At 37.8% G+C, this 23,298-nt stretch overlaps 1 long non-coding RNA gene across 1 annotated transcript in view; it reads right to left on the bottom strand.

Annotated features, from left to right (window-relative positions):
• Positions 1–343: 343 nt before the first annotated feature.
• Positions 344–23,298, bottom strand: part of LOC132516150 (uncharacterized) — a 62,758-nt gene continuing 39,803 nt past the window's right edge. Inside the window, exon 3 of the long non-coding RNA XR_009539269.1 lies at positions 344–540. This is a non-coding gene — a long non-coding RNA (uncharacterized LOC132516150). The remainder of the gene's footprint in view (positions 541–23,298) is intronic.

Here is a 23,298-nt window from a genome sequence, read left to right as displayed (position 1 = left end):
TAGTGATTCCCCTGAAAGTCATCAAATAAAAATGTGAACTTTAAAATTGATCAGGATTAATTTCACTGACACTGTATCATGACATATATCTCTTCAGAGACCCATTTGTTGGGCTGCAGATGCAAAGAAAGTAAGGAAAGAAATAAATCAGAATACAATAAGGTAATTAGACTTTTGCCATTGATAGAATACTAAAAATGTCTGATTTATCAAAGCATTAACAAACAGAAGTAAACACAAGACTTATATTTTCTTACAAAATACCTAGAGAGGAAGATTAAAATAATAACCAAGACCATGTGTATCAATAAATTTAATTTATAAATATCACCTCATTGCCAAAAGATGCTCTTTCATTTGCTAATTTGAAGAGTGCAACAGCAAGGGATGGTTTATCAATCCAAGTGCCATTCTGATGTGTAACGGCTGTTCTTATCTCCATGGACATTTTCTTACCCAGATGAGAGAGTTCTAGCAAATATGAAGTACAGCTTAATAAATAAAGTTATTTAATCTTTTCCTGCAGTCATTATCTTCAATCTGAAATTTAAAAAATATATTTATAGTGTTTTTCTTCATCATGATTTCAATTCCAGTGTGCTTACCAAGAAAAATAGCTACCTGTTCCAGGTATTGTCTTAGGTGCGTATGTACATAATCTCATTTAATCCTGACAACAGCTCTATAAAGTAGATATTATTACCCCCACTTACAGATGAGAAAAGTGAGTCTGATAGAGGTATGGCAACTTGCTTTTGATAAATACGGAGTCAAGATTTGAACCCAGGCTTGTCCAACTCCAAAATATGTATTCATAATCACTACAATGTACTTGAAAATCTTGAGACTCAAAATTCTTTCAAGACAAACTGTGATGCTAATTACAGAAACTATAATTTAATATAGGCTATTAGATAAAAAGTTAAATTTTGATGAAAGGATTTTAGTGGTGAAAGAACCTCAGGAGCCATCAAAATTCAACCTTCATTTCCCAGATGAAGAAACTGGAGTGAGACAGTACGTGATTTACCGAGAAGTCCATGTAAGGTTATTATATGGATGTATGACTGAGTGGTTGTCCCACCAAATAAGTCAGTGTACATTTGCCTCAAATAGCTAGTCTATTTAAAATATTGTTCAACACACAACATATCTACCTACACAAAAATGTCAGGGAGGCATATCTGCTGCAAGATGAGGCAGAACATCTTAGAAGTCAAGGGAAATCGACCTATATTTCACTCCACACTGGGTTCTCCCACGCAGCCCCTATGCTAGGCACTAGGACACAGAGAAGAAGTGTTCTCAGCCCAGGTTTTGCACAGTAATAAAGACTACAGGAATTCTTATGAATTTTTAGTAATTTACTTGAAATTTAATTTGAAGACCTAGAGAAAGCATGAGGTTAATCTAAATAATTTATATGAACACTAAAACAGATGCTACTCCCTGTGGCAAAACTCATCCTCACAGGCAAAAGGTGACTTAGTCTGAAGCCATCTTCCTTTTGGAGGTGGGGATGGAAGCAAAACTACTTAGACCAGATGTCCCTTCCAACATACATTTTACCCAAGGAAATGCTGAACCACCTTGTGATTCTGTCCCCAAACAGTCAATTAAGCAGAATTCTCTATGGATCTTTCCTGATCAGACGAGGCAGAGCTCAGAAAATTATGAAATCAGGTTATTTCAGGCTGAGTTTGACAACAAAGCTACAAATTTCTAACTTCAAAGTTATTTTGAACATGTCCACAAAAATATTTTTATAGTATCCACATAAATGAGACATACTGTTATAATAGCCATTTACATAAACCCATCAGCATTAAAATGTAAGATATATAAACTGTTCAGTACACTGTCTCTAATATCTAACATTTTCCTCCACACAGTGTGGAATGCCCCAAAATTGTCATTAGCATGATAAGCTTCTCATCATAAGTGCCCTCACACTTTCAAATTACTCTGCCATATCTGACCTGTCACGGAAAGTCAAAAGAAGAAAAAACAAGGACTGGAAATATCCTGATATCTTCAAAGTGACAGTTTCTTTGGGGTTTGACTTTCTGAATTATAAATTCCTCAGGATGGAGATTTTCTTCTTCATTTGGCACATTTATCAGCTGCAAACTCTTACATGACTATGTAAAAATCGACAATAAAGAAATCCCAAGAATATGGAATAGAAACTGACACATAGTAAGAAATTCAATAAAATATTTGATAAATGAATGAATATTTCTTATTTTCTTCAATCACTTTCCAAATGATATCAAACAAACAGCCTTTACAAAAAATTACAGCATGGTTTTAAACAAATAAACCTTGAGCTTTCCTGAGGAAAGTAAGTTCTCTCTAATTTGTGCTTTATAGCGTCTACTTCAAAATATAATAATCTTATGTTACAATAACATAATTATATAAAGGTGTTGTAACACACCTTTTTCTTTCAATAAGGCACCATTTTCTTTATATTACTTGGTTGAGAAAATATTTCCCTTAATGCAGCACAAACTAGAACTTAAAATAGTGTTAGAAATAGCTCTGCATTTTATTGATACAAGAGCCTAATCTCATAGGATGAAATAGGATTATTTTTCATCTTAAAATATCAGCTATAGTTCACTTTGATATAAAGCAGAAACTAACACACCATTGTAAAGCAATTATACTCCAATAAAGATGTTAAAAAATATATCAGCTATAGCTATAGGACTCCAATTACCTTTAATATCTTCATTATAGATGTGAAGTAGGGATTCAAGGAATTAATTCTCATAATTTGGGTAGGGTAATAGTCATCAAACTTCCAGGTCAACAGTTTAGTTTAACAAACATTTCTTGAATAACTACTAAGTGCCATGGTAAACTTAAAAATGAATGAAACATAGTACCTGCCTTCAGAAACAAATTCTGTAGTGTTCCAGGGAAAATAAAATGCATATGACAACATACACTAGTTCCCCCCTTATCCTCGGGGGATATGTTCCAAGACCCCAAAGGATGCCTGAAACCATAGTCATCTGCTTCATACAGCCATGATGATGTCCATGGTTGGATGTCAGAAGCAGACGATGTCGATGGCTGGAGATCCTGGGCAGGATGGAGTGGAAAGACATGAGATTTCATCACACTACTCAGAACAGTGCCCAATTTAAAACTTAAGGATTGTTTATTTCTGGAATTTTCCATTCAATATTTTCAGACCATGGTTGACTGTAGGTAACTGAAACCACAAAAAGTGAAACCACAGATAAGAGGGGACTACTGTATTTTATTAGAATAAGTAAGATTATATTAACAATGGTATACCAAGGAGAGGGGATGGACAGTGAGAGTGGTCTACACCAGGTACAAGCATTACCTGTAGAGAATTTAAAAACCTGAACACATCTTAGTCTACTTATTATCACCATGTACCAACAATTCAACTGGGGTTGAAGAGTATTCCCCCTGGGAAGTTCAGGTCCTTCTCAGAACCTCAGAATGTGACCCTATTTGGAAATAGGGTTGTTGCAGATATAACTAGTTAAGATGAGGACATACTAGAGTAGAGTGGGCCCTTAATCCAATGACTGGTGTCCTCATTTTCTTAATGGTGTCTTACTTCTCCGAATGAAGAAGAGGAAAAGAGACACAGGGGTAGACAAAAAAGAGAGAGCACCATGGGATGACAGGGGCAGGTACATCTAGAAGCCAAGGAACATCAAGGATTGCCAGCAACTGCCTGAAGCTAGGAGAGAGGCATGGGACAGGTTCTCCCTCAGTGCCTCCAGAAGGAACTAACCCTGCCAACACCTTGATTTCAGATGTCTAGCCTCCAGGACCACGAGACAATACATTTCTCTTGTTTAAACCACCCAGTTTGTGGTACTTTGTAATGGCAGCACCAGGAAGCAAATACCATGACTATTCCCAAACCCTGCCCTCTTGGTATACCACTGAGTATTAATAATCTAATGTCGTCACTACTAGAGTGTGTATTGTAGCTTAGAAATGCACAGCAAATCCCCTCTACCTGGAATACTCTTCTTAACATGTTAAAATCTCATTCATTCTTCCAGACTCAGCTCAAAAGTCACCTCCTCTGTGCTCTCCCTGCCAGTTTTCCCAGTCACAGTAATTGACACTCCTTGGGTCTCCTTCACATCTCTTTTATACCACAAGGATAGACTTCGTCACGGTCTGGCTTCGTTGGTGCTTGTCTCTTCCCTCCTCACCCCCAAACAGAATGTGATGTTTGGGGGAGCGAAGGCATGTCTCATTAATCTCAGTCTTCCCAGTACCTAGTTGGGTGCTTAATTCCTAATAAACACAAATTCATATTTATTAAAGATGGACCTGGCTGTCAAGTCTGGCTACATCCTTGACTAGATGTGTGAACTTGAGAAAATTCCTGAACCCTTCTGTCTTCAGTGTTCTCATCTATAAAATGGTGATGAGGAAACCTACTTGTGAGGTTGTAGTGAAGATGAACACAGATGAGATATGTGAAAATGCCCATACAGTGCAAGGCACAGAGTAAGCACATGACAAATACCTTTTTTTAAAAGATTATACTCCATTTATAGTTATTATAAATTATTGGCTATATTCCCTGTGCTATACAATATATCCTTGTAGCTTATTTATTTTATACATAGTAGCTTGTGCCTTTTAATCCCCTACCCCTATCTTGCCCCTCTTCCTCTCCCCTCTCCCCACTGGTAACCACTAGTTTGTCCTCTATATCTGTGAATCTGTCTCTTTTTTGTTCTATCCACTAGTTTGTTTTATTTTTTAGATTCCACGTATAAGTGATACCATACAGTATTTGTCTTTCTCTATCTGACTTATCTCACTCAGCATAATGCCCCCCAAGTCCATCCATGTTGTTGCAAATGGCAAATTTCTTTTTATGGCTGAGTAGTGCTCCACTGTAAATATACACCACACCTTCTTTATCCATCTGCATGAAAAATATCTTTTAAAGGAATAAAATAAATGAATAAGGTGTCCTAGTGTAAAAGCAAACAGTAATAATAAAAACGGCCATTTATTAAGTAAGTGCCAAGCACTATTTTAGACAGAACATGTACATTACTGCATCATTCTTCAAATACCACCTGTCATTATCATAATCTTCATTTTCTTTTATTAAGTAATTAAACTGAGGCCTACACATGTTAAGAAGTTTACCTAAGGTCAAGGGGAGATCCAGATTGTGACTCTGATCCAAATGAGTCCAAAACCTTAGCTTCCGGAAAAAAACAAAAAGCTGACCGGTATTTGATGTACCCCCCCCCCCCATTGGTGTACCAGCTCAACCAAATGGCACACCACTATATTTAACTTCCAGAGATAGTCATTTTATCAAATTTGCACCAAAACCTCAAAAAATCTGAGCGTTTTAAAAATTATACCCCTTAATACTAGAAAACTACAGCTGTCAGTGGTCACGTGAGATTTGGCTGTTTTCATGAAATACAAGCTGTTTTCATGAGAGGTATGTTAAAACAGTTTGTTGCTGTACAGCACTGTGTGTATAACTAAAACAGTCAGGACAGCTTCCCACATTCAGTGAGATGTTTACAGACTGGCAACTTAATAGGAATAAAAGCCGTAACCAAAGTATGGCTGATATGCTTTTGATGTCAGCTGCATGGAGTCCTTCCTGTTACAGTAGCTGGATTTTTTTTTTAAAGGAGATTGGATTATAACATTGGAAAGTGCTTTTCTTTACTGTATGCTGTTCCTGATTCTGTTATGAGGGAAATGAATTTAGATGTTTAAAAACATCAAATTATTTATCTTCGTGTTCCCTGAAGTTTGCAAACTGCTGAGCTATATGATGCTTTGCCCTGCATTCTCCTCATTGAGTCTATCTGGGTAAATTAATTACAAGACAATCCTTAGGAATTAAGGGTATTTTAAGTTCAGAGGCATCTGCTTAGAGACTTCTAATGCCAGTAAATAGTCCCTTTGGAAATACACTCATTAATATGAGTGGTATAATTTTCATTTCCACTGGCACTGTGGCATATGACTTCTTCAGTTTCAGCTACCCTCTGATTGACCTGTCAAGGGCATAAACCACTCTGAGGATGTTCCAGTGCTGTTTGTGTTTCTTTGGTGGATATAAGGGACCAGATTGATCTGCTGCGTGTAAAGGAATAATTTAGTAGATGATTTTCTCTGGTTTTAATGTGACACATTATCTATACAATCACACACACAGAGCCTGAACTTATAATACGCTTACTAGACAATAGTACAAAACAAATAAACATTTTCTTAGATAACAGATATTCCATATGTCCTGAGGACATGAATTAGAAAAAAATCTATGTTGTGATTAATCCATTATGTAAAATGGAAATGCATTTTTAAGTTGAATGCCAATAAGATGTTAGCAGGGGATTGGTGGGAAAGATGGTGCTTAGAACACAGAGAACTGAAAATTACATTTTAGATTTTTTCCCCTCTCCTCTAAAATGAGAATATGGTCAGTTCTATATCACCTGATTTTTATGAAGCTGCTGTGTCCTGGTTTGGGAGAATTCTGAATAGGGTGATTTTTTTTTTTTTTTTTTTTTTTTGCAGTACACGGGCCTCTCACTGTTGTGTCCTCTCCCATTGCGGAGCACAGGCTCCGGATGCGCAGGCTCAGCGGCCATGGCTCACGGACCCAGCCACATGGCACTGAGTGGGCATCCTCCAAAATGATACAGAAGAGCCACTTGTCATCCATCCATCCCATCAACAAATCTAATTTGGAAAGGTCAGGCAGGGAGAAAAGAAAACTTCAGTCCTCTGACAAAAACAAAGGCAAAAACTTAATTTAAATAATAGAGTTTTCAAGTGCATATAGAGCTGGTACTTGGCTACCCCCAGAAGCATAGCTGACCCTGGGTAATACCATCAGATCAATCACTTCTAATGATACTAATGATAATAAAGGACCACTTACACAGTGCTTTATTAGTGCTATAAAGCATGTTCATATATTATATCATTTGATCCTCACAACAATCCCATGAAGGAGGCTACTTATGATAACTGTTAAGAACATAAGCTTTGGAGTCCAGCCAATTAGCTTAAAATCCTGGCCCCTCAACATAATAGCTGGATCACCTTGGAAACTTAGTTACTCTCTCTGAAACTATAATAGGAGTAAATGAGGTCATATAGAAAAAGCATTTTCCCAGTCCTTGGCTCACGATAAATAGTAATTGTTGTTATTATCATTCCATGACTTCAGTAACTTACTCTTTTCCAATCCAGAAATATACTTCCCAAAATGTGTCTTGAAAACCAGTTTCTGAAACTTTTTAAGCAAATATAAGTATTTATTGAATGAATGAATGGAAAGAACTCTAGCTCATGATCAATCAGGAAAAAAATAATGCATTGGAAAGTATAATATTTGTTCAGCAAATATTTGTGTCTGAACTCTTACTGTGGACCAGCAGCTATTCTTTGGAGATCTCATTTAATCCTCCTAGTGATCCTGTGAGGTAAATATTACCCTCTTTTACAGTTATAAAACTAATAGTCCAAACACTCAACTTGCGTATTTGCATATTAACTTGCATAACTCCAACAAAGCTTGGCGTTAAAACCGGGTCTTTGATTCTAGGTCTAGTGTTCATTCTTGGTAACTTTGCCTCTTGACCCATTACTGGACAATCCAAGACAAACCACAGTATCGTCAGCAAATCCTGTCCATGTCCCATGAACAGACCCCACAGGATGAAACACAAATTTCTTTCTGAATCTAATTAACTTGGCTATTCAGCATGACTCCTAGATGTGTACAGGGGTGTCATATCTGATACCATAGTGTAAATGTTAATACAGTTAATGAGCTTTTATCTATAATATGGCCCAAATCGTGACTTGCAATGGGAAAAAAAATAAAGAACTGAAGTGAACCTTCTCCATGATCCCCACCTTTCACATTCTAGTTCTTTAGTACCGGCCACACCCCTTGCTGATTTAGGGGGAAAGGAGGAAAGGAATTTGAAAAGAAAAAAGTGTTAGAGAAGAAGACACCTCACTCTCACTTAGAACTGAAAACATGTGATTAAAGATTTTAAGAAAATAATATAGCCACTGTTCACCAACTCCAGCTTTGATTCAAACCTCTGGATAGGACACACTCTCCCATAGCACATCTCATGGAACCTTCTGCATCCTCATGGACAAAGTGCATTGCTGCATATTTGGGTAGAGCAAGTGCCTGGAAGGGAATGGATAAAAAACTACACTATGGCTTCCCTGGTGGTGCAGTGGTTAAGAATCTGCCTGCCAATGTAGGAGACACGGATTCGAGCTCTGGTCCAGGAAGATTCCACATGCTGTGGAGCAACTAAGCCCGTGCACCACAGCTACTGAGCCTGCACTGTAGAGCCCAAGAGCCACAACTACTGAGCCCGTGTGCCACAACTACTGAAGCCCACACGCCTAGAGCCCATGCTCCACAACAAGAGAAGCCACCGCAGTGAGAAGCCCGCACACCACAACCAAGAGAAGCCCTCAGTTGTTGCAACTAGAGAAAGCCCACGTGCAGCAACGAAGACCCAATGCAGCCAAAAATAAATAAAATAAATAAATTTATATATAAAAAAGCTACACTAAGTCATTCTTTCATTCCATATATATATGTATTTATATTTACAGAGCATCTTCTACATGCCCTGCCTATCGCAAATGCTAAAAATGTAAGTGTTTACCAAAAAATTTAATTCTCTCATTGCTGTGAAACAGATAAGCCAATATCTACCCTCAAGAAACATACAGTTTAGTTTGGAGAAAAGATATAAAACAAATAATTACATGAATGATTATTTACCTTCAACTGTAACAAGTACAGCAAAACAGAAGTACATTGTGTTGTGACAGCAAATAATGGAGGGCTGTATCCTAGACTGGGGCATGAGAGAAGGCTTCCATGGGCAGGAGGCATTTGAGCTAAGGAGGGGAAGCCTGATTTAAGCAGAGAGTAAGCGCCAAGTCATTCCAGGCAGAAGAGCAGCAAACTTTTTGTCATGACCTGTGAAACCCTAAGATCTGTCCCTGCTTCCTTCATGACTTTGTCTCTTATCAGTATCCCCTGCCTCGCCACCCGCCCCCCACAGTCACCCTTCTCCAGTCCCCTAATCTTCTCTCTCTTTTTTTTTTTTTTTGGTATGTGGGCCTCTCACTGTTGTGGCCTCTCCCGTTGCGGAGCACAGGCTCCAGACGCGCAGGCTCAGCGGCCATGGCTCACGGGCCCAGCCGCTCCACGGCATGTGGGATCTTCCCGGACCGGGGCACGAACCCGTGTCTCCTGCATCGGCAAGCGGACTCTCAACCACTGTGCCACCAGGGAAGCCCCTTCTCTCTCTTTTTTAAACATGTCAAGTTTGTCTCTGGCTTGTGACACTTTTGCATTTGCTATTCCCTCTGCCTGGAATGCTCTTATGCAAGCTCTTCACATAACTGGTTCCAGCATCTGGATCCCAGTTCAAAATTGTTTGTTCCAAGAAACCCCATCCATTGTATGGAGTGCAGCTCCACACCAACTCCACCAGTCACCGTCTACCATATCACAGTTCACCTGTTCCTTTATAGCAATTATCAGTGCTTGATGATTTTTTTACTTGTTTGTGTCTATTTCTCCCAACTAGAAAGTAAGTTCCATGAGAACCAGTCTTGCGCCCCTGACACAAAGAAATCACTCAGTAAAAATTAAATAAATGAGTAAGAATTAGCATTTATGAAGACCCTATGGTGAAAAGAGATGTGGCATCTCCCACGAACAGAAAGGCCTGTGTGGTTAGAAGGCAGTTTAATGACTTATTTGATGCTAGTTGTTCAAATGTTTATGTCTATAGGTACAACATATATAGAGAAAATGGCTCATCAGCCATATTTTAATCAGCTTGACAGTAATCACAACTGTCTTCTTAGACAGAGTACACATGCCTTGCATATAGTAGGCACTCAACCAACTTCTGGCTGATTGAAAAATAATTCTAGTCTATTAAGGCCCTTCTACCTTACCTCTGCATATCAAATTTCAGCTTCAAAAGTGACTTCCCGGGCTTCCCTGATGGCGCAGTGGTTGAGAGTCCGCCTGCCGATGCAGGGAACACGGGTTCGTGCCCCGGTCTGGGAAGATCCCACATGCCGCGGAGCGGCTGGGCCCGTGAGCCATGGCCGCTGAGCCTGCGCGTCCGGAGGCTGTGCTCCGCAACAGGAGAGGCCACAACAGTGAGAGGCCCGTGTACTGCCAAAAAAAAAAAAAGTGACTTCCCATAATTATATCAATAGAGTCCTCACTAGAATGGCCCTGCCAATGAGTAGACATTTGATTTTACCAGCCATAAAGGAATGCATTCACTCTTTTACAGTCTGGTTCTGGGATTTGCACAAGGCGTGGAAAGTATCCCTTGGTAAGTCTAATTGTATACAGTATGCACTAAAGACTCATAATATGATAGGACTAGAATAAGCTCATCAAATAGAAATGTTTGTTTTGTTTGCTCTCTACATTCTTGGGTAGAAGGCATTGTTTCCCAGCACCAACAGATCATCTTTTCCAACCTTCCTGCTCTAGCCATTCACCCCAGAAAGTGAGTGCTGGTGTGAAGAGACTGCCAGTTTAATAATTAGGAGTAGCAAAGTGTGGAGGAGGCATTTCATCCGCATGAAACATTCCCCCAGAGCCATTCCAGAGCCCCTCACACACTGGCTTTGAAGCCTGTGAGGCTTGAAAACAGAGCCTCCTAGGGGAATTTTACTGTAAAATATCTCCTTGGATCGCTATGCATGCTCTATCCTACAGGGCCTCCAAAGCAAGCCACCGCATCAAGGAAGAATTGTCGGGGGTTCTCAGCCTGGAACATTCTATGCAGGCAAGAACACTTCATATCTCTAAGATGGCTGCCCAGGATCATTTATTGCGTTAATTTGTGGGGAGAGAGACTGCCAATCCACATAATTTCAGGACCCACAATTTCAGAGCCAATAAAACAGATATTTTTTGCCTTAATTATGGAGAAAACTCATCTGTTAGACCTAGACTACTATGACTAAAAATTCCTTAAGGTCAGGGAACAAGTCTAAGTTTTCTTTGTATTAATCAATTTGCACAGGTTCTGGAAAGTCATACTTGGATAAATATTAATGAATGATCCTCAAAAATCTATCTATTTCTACAAGATTATGGTTTAAAAACAATCCAATTGCACTAATTTAATATCCTTCTAAACAGGTCTATTATATTGAGGAAAAACTTACATCTGTAATAGATCTAGTCTTTATCAAGCTTCTGCAATTAGTGCCTTTTGACATTGTTGTCAAGGATTTAAAAAATTTAATCACCATATAGTTGGGTAAGTTTGTTGGGTTCTTTGGTTGCAAGCAAAGGAAACTCATTCTGGTTAACTTTAGTAGAAAAAGAATACAATGGAAAGATACAGCTGTATAGAGAACCTACTGCATGGCTGAAAAAACAGGTTTGGAAAAGAAAAGGCAGCTCTAAGAAACTCCATAGAAACCTGCCCCTCAAATGAATGAACATTAACCTTTTTTTCTTTTTTTTTTTTTTCTGTCCTTATATCACTACACTCAAGATTCAGAGTCATAGGAGAAAAAGACTGATTGCCCCAACTTGGGTCCTGGGCCCACCCCATAGCTAAAGGAGAAAAGGGAATCTTGATTTACATCCCCATCAATACTACGCACAATGGGGAAGAGAAGATGTCCAAAATAGATATGGGGGTGTCTTTATCAAAAAAAAGAATGCCATGAGGCTGAAAACCCACAAATGTCCACTACAATGGATGAAGAAGGGGAGAAAGGAATGAACATTTCTTGAGCACCTGTACATACCAAGCAAATACTGTGTGAATTACTTTACACAAGTGTATATCTCATCCTGAGCCATTCTTGAGAGATGGGCATTTTATCTCCACTTTATGGGCAGATGAGATGGGCAGATGAGGAAATTGAGGCTTAGAGAGGTTAAGGGAATTGCTGAGCACCGCCTATCTAATAAGCCATTAGAGTGAAGATTTGGATCCAGGTTTACCTGATATCTGCATTATACTGTATGACCCAAGCTTAAATAACAATTATTCATGGGTTATTTTCAGCCCTGAGGGGATATACTGAATAAGTTTCTAGAAAGGCTGATCCTTTCAGGAGAAAATTTAATGCTTTGTTGACTGACTTGGTTGGTGAAATAAAGTACACCTGGAAAAGTGTAGTCAGGGAAAAAGCACAAGGTTGAGAATGGAAGAGAGGAGTTCATGTCCTGGCTTTGCCACTTTATAATTGTGTAACCCTGGGTAAGTATCTGAGATGTGAGTTCCTTAGCTGAAAAAGGAAGCTAATAATATCTGATAATTACCTCACAGGAGGCAACAAATCACAGGATTTGGCATTTCTACCAAGACCCTTAACCTCTTTAAGCCCAATTTTTTCATGCAAAATAAGGATAATATCTATAACATAGGATTATTGTAAGAATTAAATGAGATAGTATAGATAAATTCTTGAGCACAGGGTAAACATTCAATAAATACTATTTCCTTTTCAACTCACATAATTCTCATGAAGATCAAGAAAGATAATGTATGTGAAAATGCTTTAAGAGCTGTGACATGCTATCAAAACTGCAAATGACATAAAGTTAAGCAGAAAAAATTTTATATCAAACTATAATTTTTAAAGGTCTGAAAATGAAAGGAAGAATATTCATTTGAATAGAAATTAATATTTGGTAGGGAAAAATACGGAGTGTGGCAGAGAGTGGCTTGCTGTTTACTAAACCCATTTCCTTTTCCTCTCGGGTACTTAGCTAAATGCATAATTTCCAGCCTTTCCTGCAGTTAGGTGTGGCCATGTGACTGAGTCCAGGTCAAATGTACATGGGCATAAATTTAGTCCATAAAAATCTCCCAAGTGCAATCCCTCATACACTCTCCTCCAGCATATTTGGATACCATGTATTAATGATGCAGAGCCACAAGGTGGAGGGAGCCTGGGTCTCTAAATCCCTGTTTGAAGGAAATCTGACCACTGATCAGAGACATACATTTTGACTTTACATAAGCAAAAATTAAGTGTCTACTGTGGTAAAGTACTGAGTTGCATTCTTTATATATTTTTAAATACAGCATTACATTAACTCATGGATTCTCAACCTCAGAACTGTTAAAATTTTGGGCTGGATTCTTCTTTGTTGTCAGGGTTGGTTGGCGTTGTCCCATGCATTTGTAGGATGTTCAATTGAATCCCTGACCTCTACCCACCAGATGTCAGCATCATCACCCCTCCCCTCGAAAATCAAAAAATTGTCTCTGGACACTGCCAAATGTCCCCTAGGAAGCAAAAGTCTCTTGGCTGAGAACCACTGCCTTAACTATACTTGGAAATTAATTTACTTTTTAAATAAAATTGATCTCTACAAGACTGAGGTAGAAGGAATGACTCTCCCCAAAGGTAGTAGAAAAATAGCTAAGGAGCCTAAACTACAGATGAAAACTGTGTCCATAAGCAAATTTGTTGGATACTGAGGATTAAAATTCATAAATAAAATGACTTTCCAAACCTGCTGGTCCTCTACAACTGGATCAAAAGCACCATAATCAAAGACAACACCTTGCACTTCAGGCTATTCTGAGATCTTCAACTGTTGCAATACTATTTCTCAAGGTAGGTTTATTCCTGTTCTTGGCAATGGCGCTGGAAGAGAAGTGTCTTGGTCTTTCATCAGAGTTGTATTCTCCTCCTTGCCCTCAGTGTATAGGAAAATAAAGGTCTCATAGTATAGATGGTTTAACATAAAAATTCTCCCTCTGCACAGCTTTCAGAAATCATTTTGGTGGAGTAAAAGCCAAGTAGCAATATATGAGCACTTTCTCTTACACATTTTATTCATCATTCTAAAAAAAACTCATAATGCAAAATTTTTCAACTTATAAAGTGTCCACAGATGAAATTTTTTTCATTTACTTTCTCTTTTTTTTCCTCTTTCAAAAGGTTTCTTTTCTTTACTACCATGCTAAGAATATATTAGAGAATCCATAAAAGTCTGCTGATCAGATTTAATGGGGCATTATTCTATTACAAATATTTGAGTAGGCATTTCCTTCTCAACTTTGATGAGTACAACACATTAACATGAAAAATATAAAATAAATTTTCAGAAAGAATATTGCTTTTCTTTTTTTTCCTTAGCTTTCTTAGCAAGATCTATCTTAGCAAGATCTATCAACCCAAAACTGACAATAATATACATACACTGAAACCTACAAGAGCAGAAAAAGAAAATCACACTTAACAACGAACAAAATCATAAATTTGATGGAGTCTTGGAATTGTCTGTGATATTCAAATTTCCATATGCTTTCAAAAATCCTCAAATTCATAAATGCTATCCATTTTAATTGTTTTATCATTTTTATATACTTTAAGCACCTTTTTTGAAAGTGTATCATAAATTCAGGATGGGAATATGAAGCAGATATGTGTGAAATAGGGAATTTATCAAGATATGAATACCAGTACCTCAATTTTTCTTTTTAAAGGTACCACATATGGCATAATTAGAAATCAGGGCATCTCAAAACCAGATATGTGTATATGTGTTATATTTCGCACTGCCAATAACTATTAATTTGCTGCTTGGAGCCATTGCTCCTTCCTAAAAGCATAGGAGGTATGAGCTGGTTCTGCTTAATTTCCACTGCTCAAAGGAGAACACACCAAACTAGGAAGACAGAGAACCTGTGTCTTTGTCTAAAGACAATTACTGGTATTAACCAGTTAAAGCTCCTGGGAAATCCAAGTACCATCACTAACTACCATCTATGAACAGAAACCCCTAAACTTCCCATACAAAATATTGCCTGCCACTGTAAGCAACCTTACAGCAGATAAATGGAGCTGCTCAAGTCCCCTTAGTTATCGTTAGATTATATTATGATTTTAGTTAGGTGATTCTGTGCATACACTGGAAATATGTATGCACAGTAAATCTCTTTCTATAGCTGCATTAATATTCAGCATGTAGATGATAGGCTAGCAATAGCACAACATCATTCATTTTCAAATCCGTGCTCATTCTCATTATGCATTTGTACCAACGCACTCAGAAAGCCCCTGAGTAATCCTTCAAGGAAAAGTTAGCAGAAGCTGGGTTTACTGTGTGAATGGGAGGAGGGAACATCTCTAAGAACTCAAATTACCTCTTTGTTGTGTTCATTGGAATCCAGAGAAAAATGTATCACAGCTTGCCAGGCTGCACATTTTGCTGTAGCTCCGATTGAAGCAATAAGTCCCGAGCCTGCTGCCCAGGAAGAGCTTTTCCAGCTGGAATTTGGGGATCGACTAAAAAAGTTCTTCCCCTGAAAGATGGATTAAATTGATCATTTTTTCCTAGACATAGTGCACTTCAGGCTCATTTTGCTTTGTAATTAAGAAGAAAGCCAGAAACATCATTTACACATTAAGAATTTAATAGATATATTTTTCTAGCTTTATGCATTAGCACAGGACAGCCCATTAATGAAATAAGTCTTCCTTCAGGGTCAATTTAGATGGCTGTAATCTTCTGCAAATATACTGCAAATGAGGATAATTTAATGATCTTAAAACTAACCGCCAGGAGAGGATTGTTATAACTCTCCAGACAACAAAAAGGGACTTGGTATGGTGTTCAGTAGCCTTTCTTTAATTTAACAAATGTTTAATTTCTGGCCACTAGATGTTTTCAAATTGCAAGTATTATCTGCAGTTTAAGGTTAGTCTCTGGCTTGCTGACCTAGGAGGTTGATTCTGATTATGGAAAGCTGCATTAAATGATGGGTAAAAGGATAACAGTGTTGTACTGAGAAAATATATCCATTTGTTTGCTGATATGACCATGAACTTCCTGGCTTGACTGCAATAATCCATGTATGTTGGTGTCCACTGTTACAACAATACTTAGTATGTGTGCAGAAGCATTTTAAAAATTCTTATTTGCTCCTGAAAGCAATATTAAATGGCAGGTGTGGAGCATGTCATTTTCCCTATTATAACAACTAAGGAATCTCGGGCTCCAGATTCTCATTCCACTCCTCCCACCCCCAGTTAGAGAGCTAAAATTCAAGTCTTCGGACACTTCCCAGTATCATGCCAACCATGTTACCCCTTGCCTTTAGAAAAGCACTGGTTGAAAGCTGTGGAGATCTAGAGGGAAGATTTTTTACAAAACCTCCATACCCTCAGAGAATGTACTATAAAAAACAAAACATTGGCTCTTAAAAATATAGCAGGGGGTGTATGTGTGTGGTAATTAACAAATGAATGGAATTGATAGTAAGGGTTAAGAAGTTCATGGAAGGGAGAAATATTATGGGATATATAAGTCAGAGAAGATTTCATGGAAAAGGTAGACTTGAAAGAAGGGCAGTAATTATATGGGAAAAAAGAAAGCTGTCAGGCAAAAGGCCACACGTACAAATGTGGGACTGTGAAATCAGGTAGGCCTGGGCTCAAGTCCTGGCTCTGCCCTTTATTAGCTGTATGGCTCTAATCAAGTTACTTAATTTCTCTAAGCCTTACCTGTAAAATGGGAATAATTATTAGCACCTGGCCCATAGAATTGTTGTTAATAATATATGAGATAATATATGTAAAGTGCTTATAGTATAGTGGTTGGTACAGAATCAGTGTTGAGCTTAAGAACAGCTTAAGCAAAGGAATAGAGATGAGATATAAGAAGGACTGCCAAAATATAATGATTAAATTAGTCCAGTTTGAGCAAAACTCTGTGGAAAAAAGTAATGAGAATATACTAGAAAAAAACTCAGACCAGATTGTAGGGACCCCTGAATGCCAAAATAACAATTTTTCCCCAGTGGCTTTCTCTTTTCATTTGCAATTCAGAATCCTTTCTTGGAAAAAAATCTTATTTTCAATATATAAAAAAGATACAAGTACAACTGCTTTGGTTGGAGCAGATGTAGAGAATCCAGAGCCCCACCTGCTCAGAATCCCCAACATCTTTTGGAAGGAAACCCAAATTGGAAACTATGTCTTTTGACAACAGGAGGTATTGAAGTCTTCCTTCAGGGAAGTAGTATGGTGAACATTTACCTGGCAGCCAAAGGCAGGGTGCAACAGAGGACAAAGACATGAATGACCACTTAGCATCCTGTCGTAGTTGTCAGGTGATAAGGGTTTGGAATGGAATAGTGTGGTGGCAGTGAAAACAGAGAGGGACATGTGCCAGAGATATTACAAAGGACAACTAGAGAGGTCTTTGCAAGAAGGGGAAGGTGGGGAAGGATGAGCTAGAAGGGATCAAAGATGATTCACAGGCTATAGACCTGGGCAATCATTAGTGGAATCCTTAGTGCCACTCTTCACTTTCCAGAAAGATCATGTTAAATTCTGTTATGCAGAAATGATGGCTAAGGTCATTATTTATGATTTCAAGAAATTCTGGGTTGTTTAGAATACCAATAACTAAATTTATTTGGGGGGATGATAATGGAGGTTAATTGGTAGGGGTAGAGTGGGGAATGAAGTTCCTGGTCAGATAAAGCACTGAGTTGAATCAAGTTAAACAGTCTTCTTTACCCAAACTTCTGATTCTTTAATATGTTGCTGTGCATCTTGAATCCTTAAAAGGGAGATGGAATAAGCAGTTTTCCACAAACTTATTTGACCAAGAACCCTTTTTTTTAGAAAAATTTGTATGGGATTAATGTTTTTTGGAATCCACTTTGGGATATGCTGCTCTGTGGAAGCCAACAAAGGATCCTTGAGGAAGTCTCATTCCAATCATCATTCACTCATTGAAAATATACTATGAGTCAGACACATGACTTCTGCCCCCCAGGAACTGAAAATCTATTGAGGGAGGCTCACATATAACCCACAATATATAGCCACAATATTTACAAAATGCATGTGGTGCTTTGGAAAGAGCAAATGATTCATGTGGCTACAAATAAGAATGCTGGTTTGGTAATTCAAGTGGCATGTGATGAGGCTAGAAAGGTGGTCAATAGTCATCATTATCATTGTCATTAGCTACCACCTACTGAATGCATGCTGTATGCTAAGTATATTAAAGGCACTACATCAATAAATCTTCCCTACAATCCCATAAGGTAGGTACTATTATCATCCACATTTTACATATACAAAAAAGGAGGTTAGAGATATTATATCATTTACCCAAGGTCTCATGCCACCTAAATGGCAAAACCTGAACATAATCCCAACCTATCAGAGCCCAGGGCCTGTATGCTTAACTATTGGGATACATGGGCTTCTTCAACCTTGTGAGATGTTCTAAGGAGTGTGGACTCCACCGTGGAGGCTTTAGAGAGCCACGGAAGGTTTTACATCTCTTTCTGTCCTTTGACAAATCTCTGAAAACACATTGAGTCAGACCCAAAACACAAGAAAAAGAGACTTGCTAAACTACCAAACCACATCTGCCTTGCAGAGGTGCTCATGAGTCACAGCCTCCAAACTGCCTGGGGATTTTCAAATGAAAGGCTCTTATGTGTCTGTCTGCAAGTTACCATCCTGCTGGGTTATCTTCTTCAATAACTGTTTCTTAGCATTGCACTGCTGCACCATGAAAATCTTGCTTTATTATACCTTCTTCAGAGAATCCGCAGCTCTACATTCTGCCTGTCATGTGGGTTTACTGAGAGCTAACTTTCAAAGTCATGCATTCTATGGTAAGTGTATTTTAAACCATGCAGCATCACATTAAAAAGAAATGGCAGTCATTCTGCCCTGGAAACTGTTCCCTAGCATGACATTACTTTAATTCACTGGCTCCTTGTAATCAAGATCTAATAAACAGCATCTTTAAATAAGTCCTACACACAGCCTGCATTGTTACAATCAATTGAACTACTTAAAAAAGAAAACCTCTGAGGCTATCTGGAGGCATTCTGTGCTTCCCTCTGTTTTATGGCACAACCTTAGACACGATGTGTAAAAAGGTCAAGACAGCATGTAGGCTTTTGCATTAAACAGCAGCACACTAATTAGTTTTAGTGACAATGGGGTTCTGTTAGCATGTTCTAATATTTTGATGCTTAGTTTTGTTTGAAACCTCTAGCCATATTACACAAAAGCTCTTCTATCTTCCAATTTTCCTTTTCTTGATTTTTCAACCCCATTATCTGTTTGAACAAAGCACATAGATTTCCTATTGCTATATTTGCATTAGAAGTCTGTTCTAAAATCTAATTTCAAAACAGTTATTTTCAAAGAAGTCAAAAGAGAATTTAATGTGGAACCCAATATTTCTCCATTTAGTTTCATCCACTTTTTCAAATCTCAAATGTAAACTGTGTTAAAACATACCATTAATGAGTTTTAATTTATGCAATTAGCTATCCAGAGCAAGTGTACCATGTTATAAAATGTTAAACGTTAACTTCTGAGTGATAAATTTTTTAATGGATTTCCACATTTCTGAATTCTATTTTAAATTAACAGGAGAAATAATACAGTTCTTCAAAACCAAAGAGATTATTTTTCCATCACTGTGTTTGAATCTATATTCTCACTCTTTTTCTAGAATATAGGTAAATTCCTAAAACATTCTCCAGGATAAAGAACTGCAATTGAAGAAAATAACATTATTTGAGACTTTATTAACAAACTGATATTTCTTCAAAATACCAATTACTATAAGTAATTATAATGTAGTATAGCATGACTTTCTATAAAATAAATAACAAACTGAATGAATTTTACTCAGCTAACTTAGGAATTGCCAGTTCCTTGCACAAGACATATTTATGTCACTGTTTGGTATCATTTATTGTTTTTTAAAAATCCGTTTGAGATTATAAGCTTACATTGGTCACCATCTTTTCAAGACGCTATTGGGCTAATGCTTTAATAATACCTTCTGACGCTGTTCTCCCTTGGAGAAAAGCAATCAAATCTGTAGGTGGGGAAAAAAAAAAAAAAACACATTCATCTTTGTTCCCCCTAGCCGACTTGGCTATGGTCTACAGAAGCTGAACTTTCATTAAAAGAAAATAAAGTTTCTAGCCCTTCATCTTGTAAAGGTAGTGTCTTTATACCGTAAATCAATACACTGCTGTTTGGTTTGCTCTCTGGCTAGACAGACCAAAACAATATAGCATCAAGGGAACTGGGAGCATCCCCTCCAAGCCATTTGTCTTAATGGAGTGCCCACTTCCAAACTGACTTCTTACTGCTTCCATGATGCCAATTTAATTGTTATCAAGCCAGACCCAAAGAAACAAATCCAATTATAAAGCCAATTCTTTATGACCAAAATGGGATATATGTGGGTGTGCTATAGACTGCTTGCAATGTGCTAGGCACTGTACTAAACATGGAAATGCATTACTTTATTGCATTCTATGAGACGTGATTTTTTTGAATCTCAATTTTATGAGGAGAAACTTGAGACTCAGAGAGGTTAAGTAACTTGCTGAAGATCACATAGTTTGTTAAGTGCAGCAGCTGGGACTCTAACCTGAAACTGTCCAATACCATATTTTAGTCTCTTAACCACAATATTATGTTGTCTAGGGAAAGTAATACATATATTTCACTTATATGCTGTACTGTCTCTGAACATTTCCAAGAATTGCCTCACAATGACTCGTTGGAATAGAATAAAATGGTATTTTCTGCCTCATATTTCTGCACCCAATAGAAATGACACTCAGTTCTTGAAGCATCTTATCTCTAGGAATGGGGGGAAGCACACAAGCTGTGGTGTCAAAGTAGCTAGGTACTTTGGGCAAGTTACTTACCCTCTCTGAGCCTTGCATTCTCATCTGTAAAACTGACATGATACAGCTACCGTCCAGGGTCATTGTTAGTACTAGAGCTAATCATTTATCAGACACTAGCTCCATGCCAGGCACTGTGCAAGAACTTTACTTATGTTGTCTTATTGCATCCTTACAATGGTCGCCTGTGAATATACTTGACACATATTCATCCATTCATTTAAAAAAAATTAGCACCTGCTGGGTGCTAAGAATATATTAGTCATGAGAAGCATGGTGCTGCCATCTTGACTGGCAATCATTAATAACAATGACGCTAGAACTTTGAGGCTTCTGCTTTTATTAGGTTTTTGACATGGGTGAGGATCTTTACAAAATAAAGTTGAGAATTCTCTACTTGGCCTGATGGCCTTTAAGATGTGTGATACAGACTAAGGTTGTGTTGTGAAAGTACTGCACTTAAGTTATGATTATTGCTTGAGGTCTTTTACATACAACAAACAATACTTCCTGATAAAAGTCTTCTCTGTTAGCTAGACTAGAGTAGATTCCTTACTGTCCGTCAAACGTACATTTCCCCTCCCCAGAATTTGTTAACTGTGTACTTTCTGCCTGAAGTTCCTTCTTCTCCTTCTCCTCAGTTTTCCAAATCTATCAGTTGTTATTCATTCACTCAACAAATATTTATTGAGTGCCTACTGTGTGCTAGGAACTGTTTTAGGTGCTTAGGATTCAGCAGTGAAAAATCAGATTAAAAATCCTAACCCCATGGAGCTTATATTTTAGTGTAATAATTAATCATTCATTACACCTATAGCACAGGGTGGAGCTCTCTGAGTGTGGACTGAGGGTGGAAGTGTTCAGTGGCTACAAGGTTTCCAAAGAGCACTAATAATATAGGTGTCCCATGTGAAACCCCATTTCTCTAGGGAGGCCTTACACAGACCTCTGGGTTCTGAATAACAACAACCTTGTAAAGTAGGTAAACAGAACTAAATCACTCCACTTTTGGCTAAGTCACAATAGAACTAAAGACCCTTCCATGTTTCTGCCTTTCCCTCTTCGAAGGAGCCACCCTGTCTTGCCAGCCTAATGATTCAACCTATTTACCTTTTGGTCCTATTTCATCATCACATACTACCTCATCTGTGCTCTCTCCAACTGCACAGGGGGCCAGGAATGGGACATGCTGAAGTATACCTGGTTCTGAAAATCTAGACTGGTTTTTGGAAAAGTCCAAATTACCAACTTAAAAGAAACCAAAAAAAACAAATAAACTTTATTTTAATAGTAAGGCAGTAAATTATTTTTCAAGAATGTAGCTAATAGAGCATCACAATACCCAATATGTCTCGGATCCTAACTCAATATTTTTAATTACTTGCCTTTATTGGTCAGACAAAATATAGAGTCAAGTTTCAAATAATACCTTTTATTGGACTAATGGTGGAATATTGACAGATAAGCTTTGGGGATATAGAAAACTCCCCTCTAGGTCAATAAGTGATTGACTATGAGGAAAGGATTTCTGTAGGCAGAGAAGCCTCTCTGTCAATATTGTGCAGTTTATCAGATAAAAGGTATCACTCAAAACATGCCGGTTGTTTTTCTTTGATATAAAATAATGAGTCTTGTGAGCTAAAGATGTTGTTACATAGGATGAATCTTCTGTCAGTCATTTGACCTTTTAAGCCTCTAATTCCTCATCTGAGAAGTAAAGATGATAAAATCTGTCTGTCTACTTCATAGAATTATTGTATATCGTTAGCTAATGCTTGTAGAAACATTTTTATAACTGGAAAGTAAGATAAAATATGTGCTATTTTTATTGACCATTAATATGCTTAATAAGCATATTAATGGCAATAAGCCTAAATTAATAGATATCAAAGAGGTGTTAAAACAGCAGATTACAACAGTGGAAGTCTTTTTGAATTACCGTCTCAACATTCAAGTAAACAAAATACTCTTGAGTCCCTACTACAGGCCAAACACAGTTTTGCCCATCAGAATTTTCACCCAGAGATAGAAACTCTTTATAAATAAAACAAATAAGAGAAGATGTCATGCATAGGGAAAGTTAGCACTTGTCCTACAGCACCGAAGTGAAATGGGTCGTTGTAGCACCTGTGAAACTTCTTTCTTACTGTATAGGCCTTCCTTTTCCAAGTTGTCAGAATAAACAATTCCATTAATGAATCCCTAATAATCTGAAAACAGTAAACCTACGATCGCTCAGTGTCATTCACAAAATCCCAACAAGAGCCCTGCAGTCCGTCTCAGAAAGAACTGTTGGATTCTAAAGAGATCCTTCCTTCATTTTGGAATACTTAGTGTAACAATTCCCTTGACTTCCTTTGTGAGCATATCCAGGTAAATACACCAGTACTTTCAACGAGCTATAGAAATCTAGACTTGTCTATGCAGACTGATGTAAGTACCTCATACTGAGAGGACCATCCTCAGTTACACAGAAGATTAACACTTTTAATAGTAGTTGTTTAGACCAGTTTAGTGTATTTGCCCA

The sequence above is a fragment of the Lagenorhynchus albirostris genome, chromosome 2, assembly GCF_949774975.1.
Source record: "Lagenorhynchus albirostris chromosome 2, mLagAlb1.1, whole genome shotgun sequence".
NCBI lineage: Eukaryota > Metazoa > Chordata > Mammalia > Artiodactyla > Delphinidae > Lagenorhynchus > Lagenorhynchus albirostris.
This window is presented reverse-complemented; position numbering and strand designations above follow the sequence as displayed.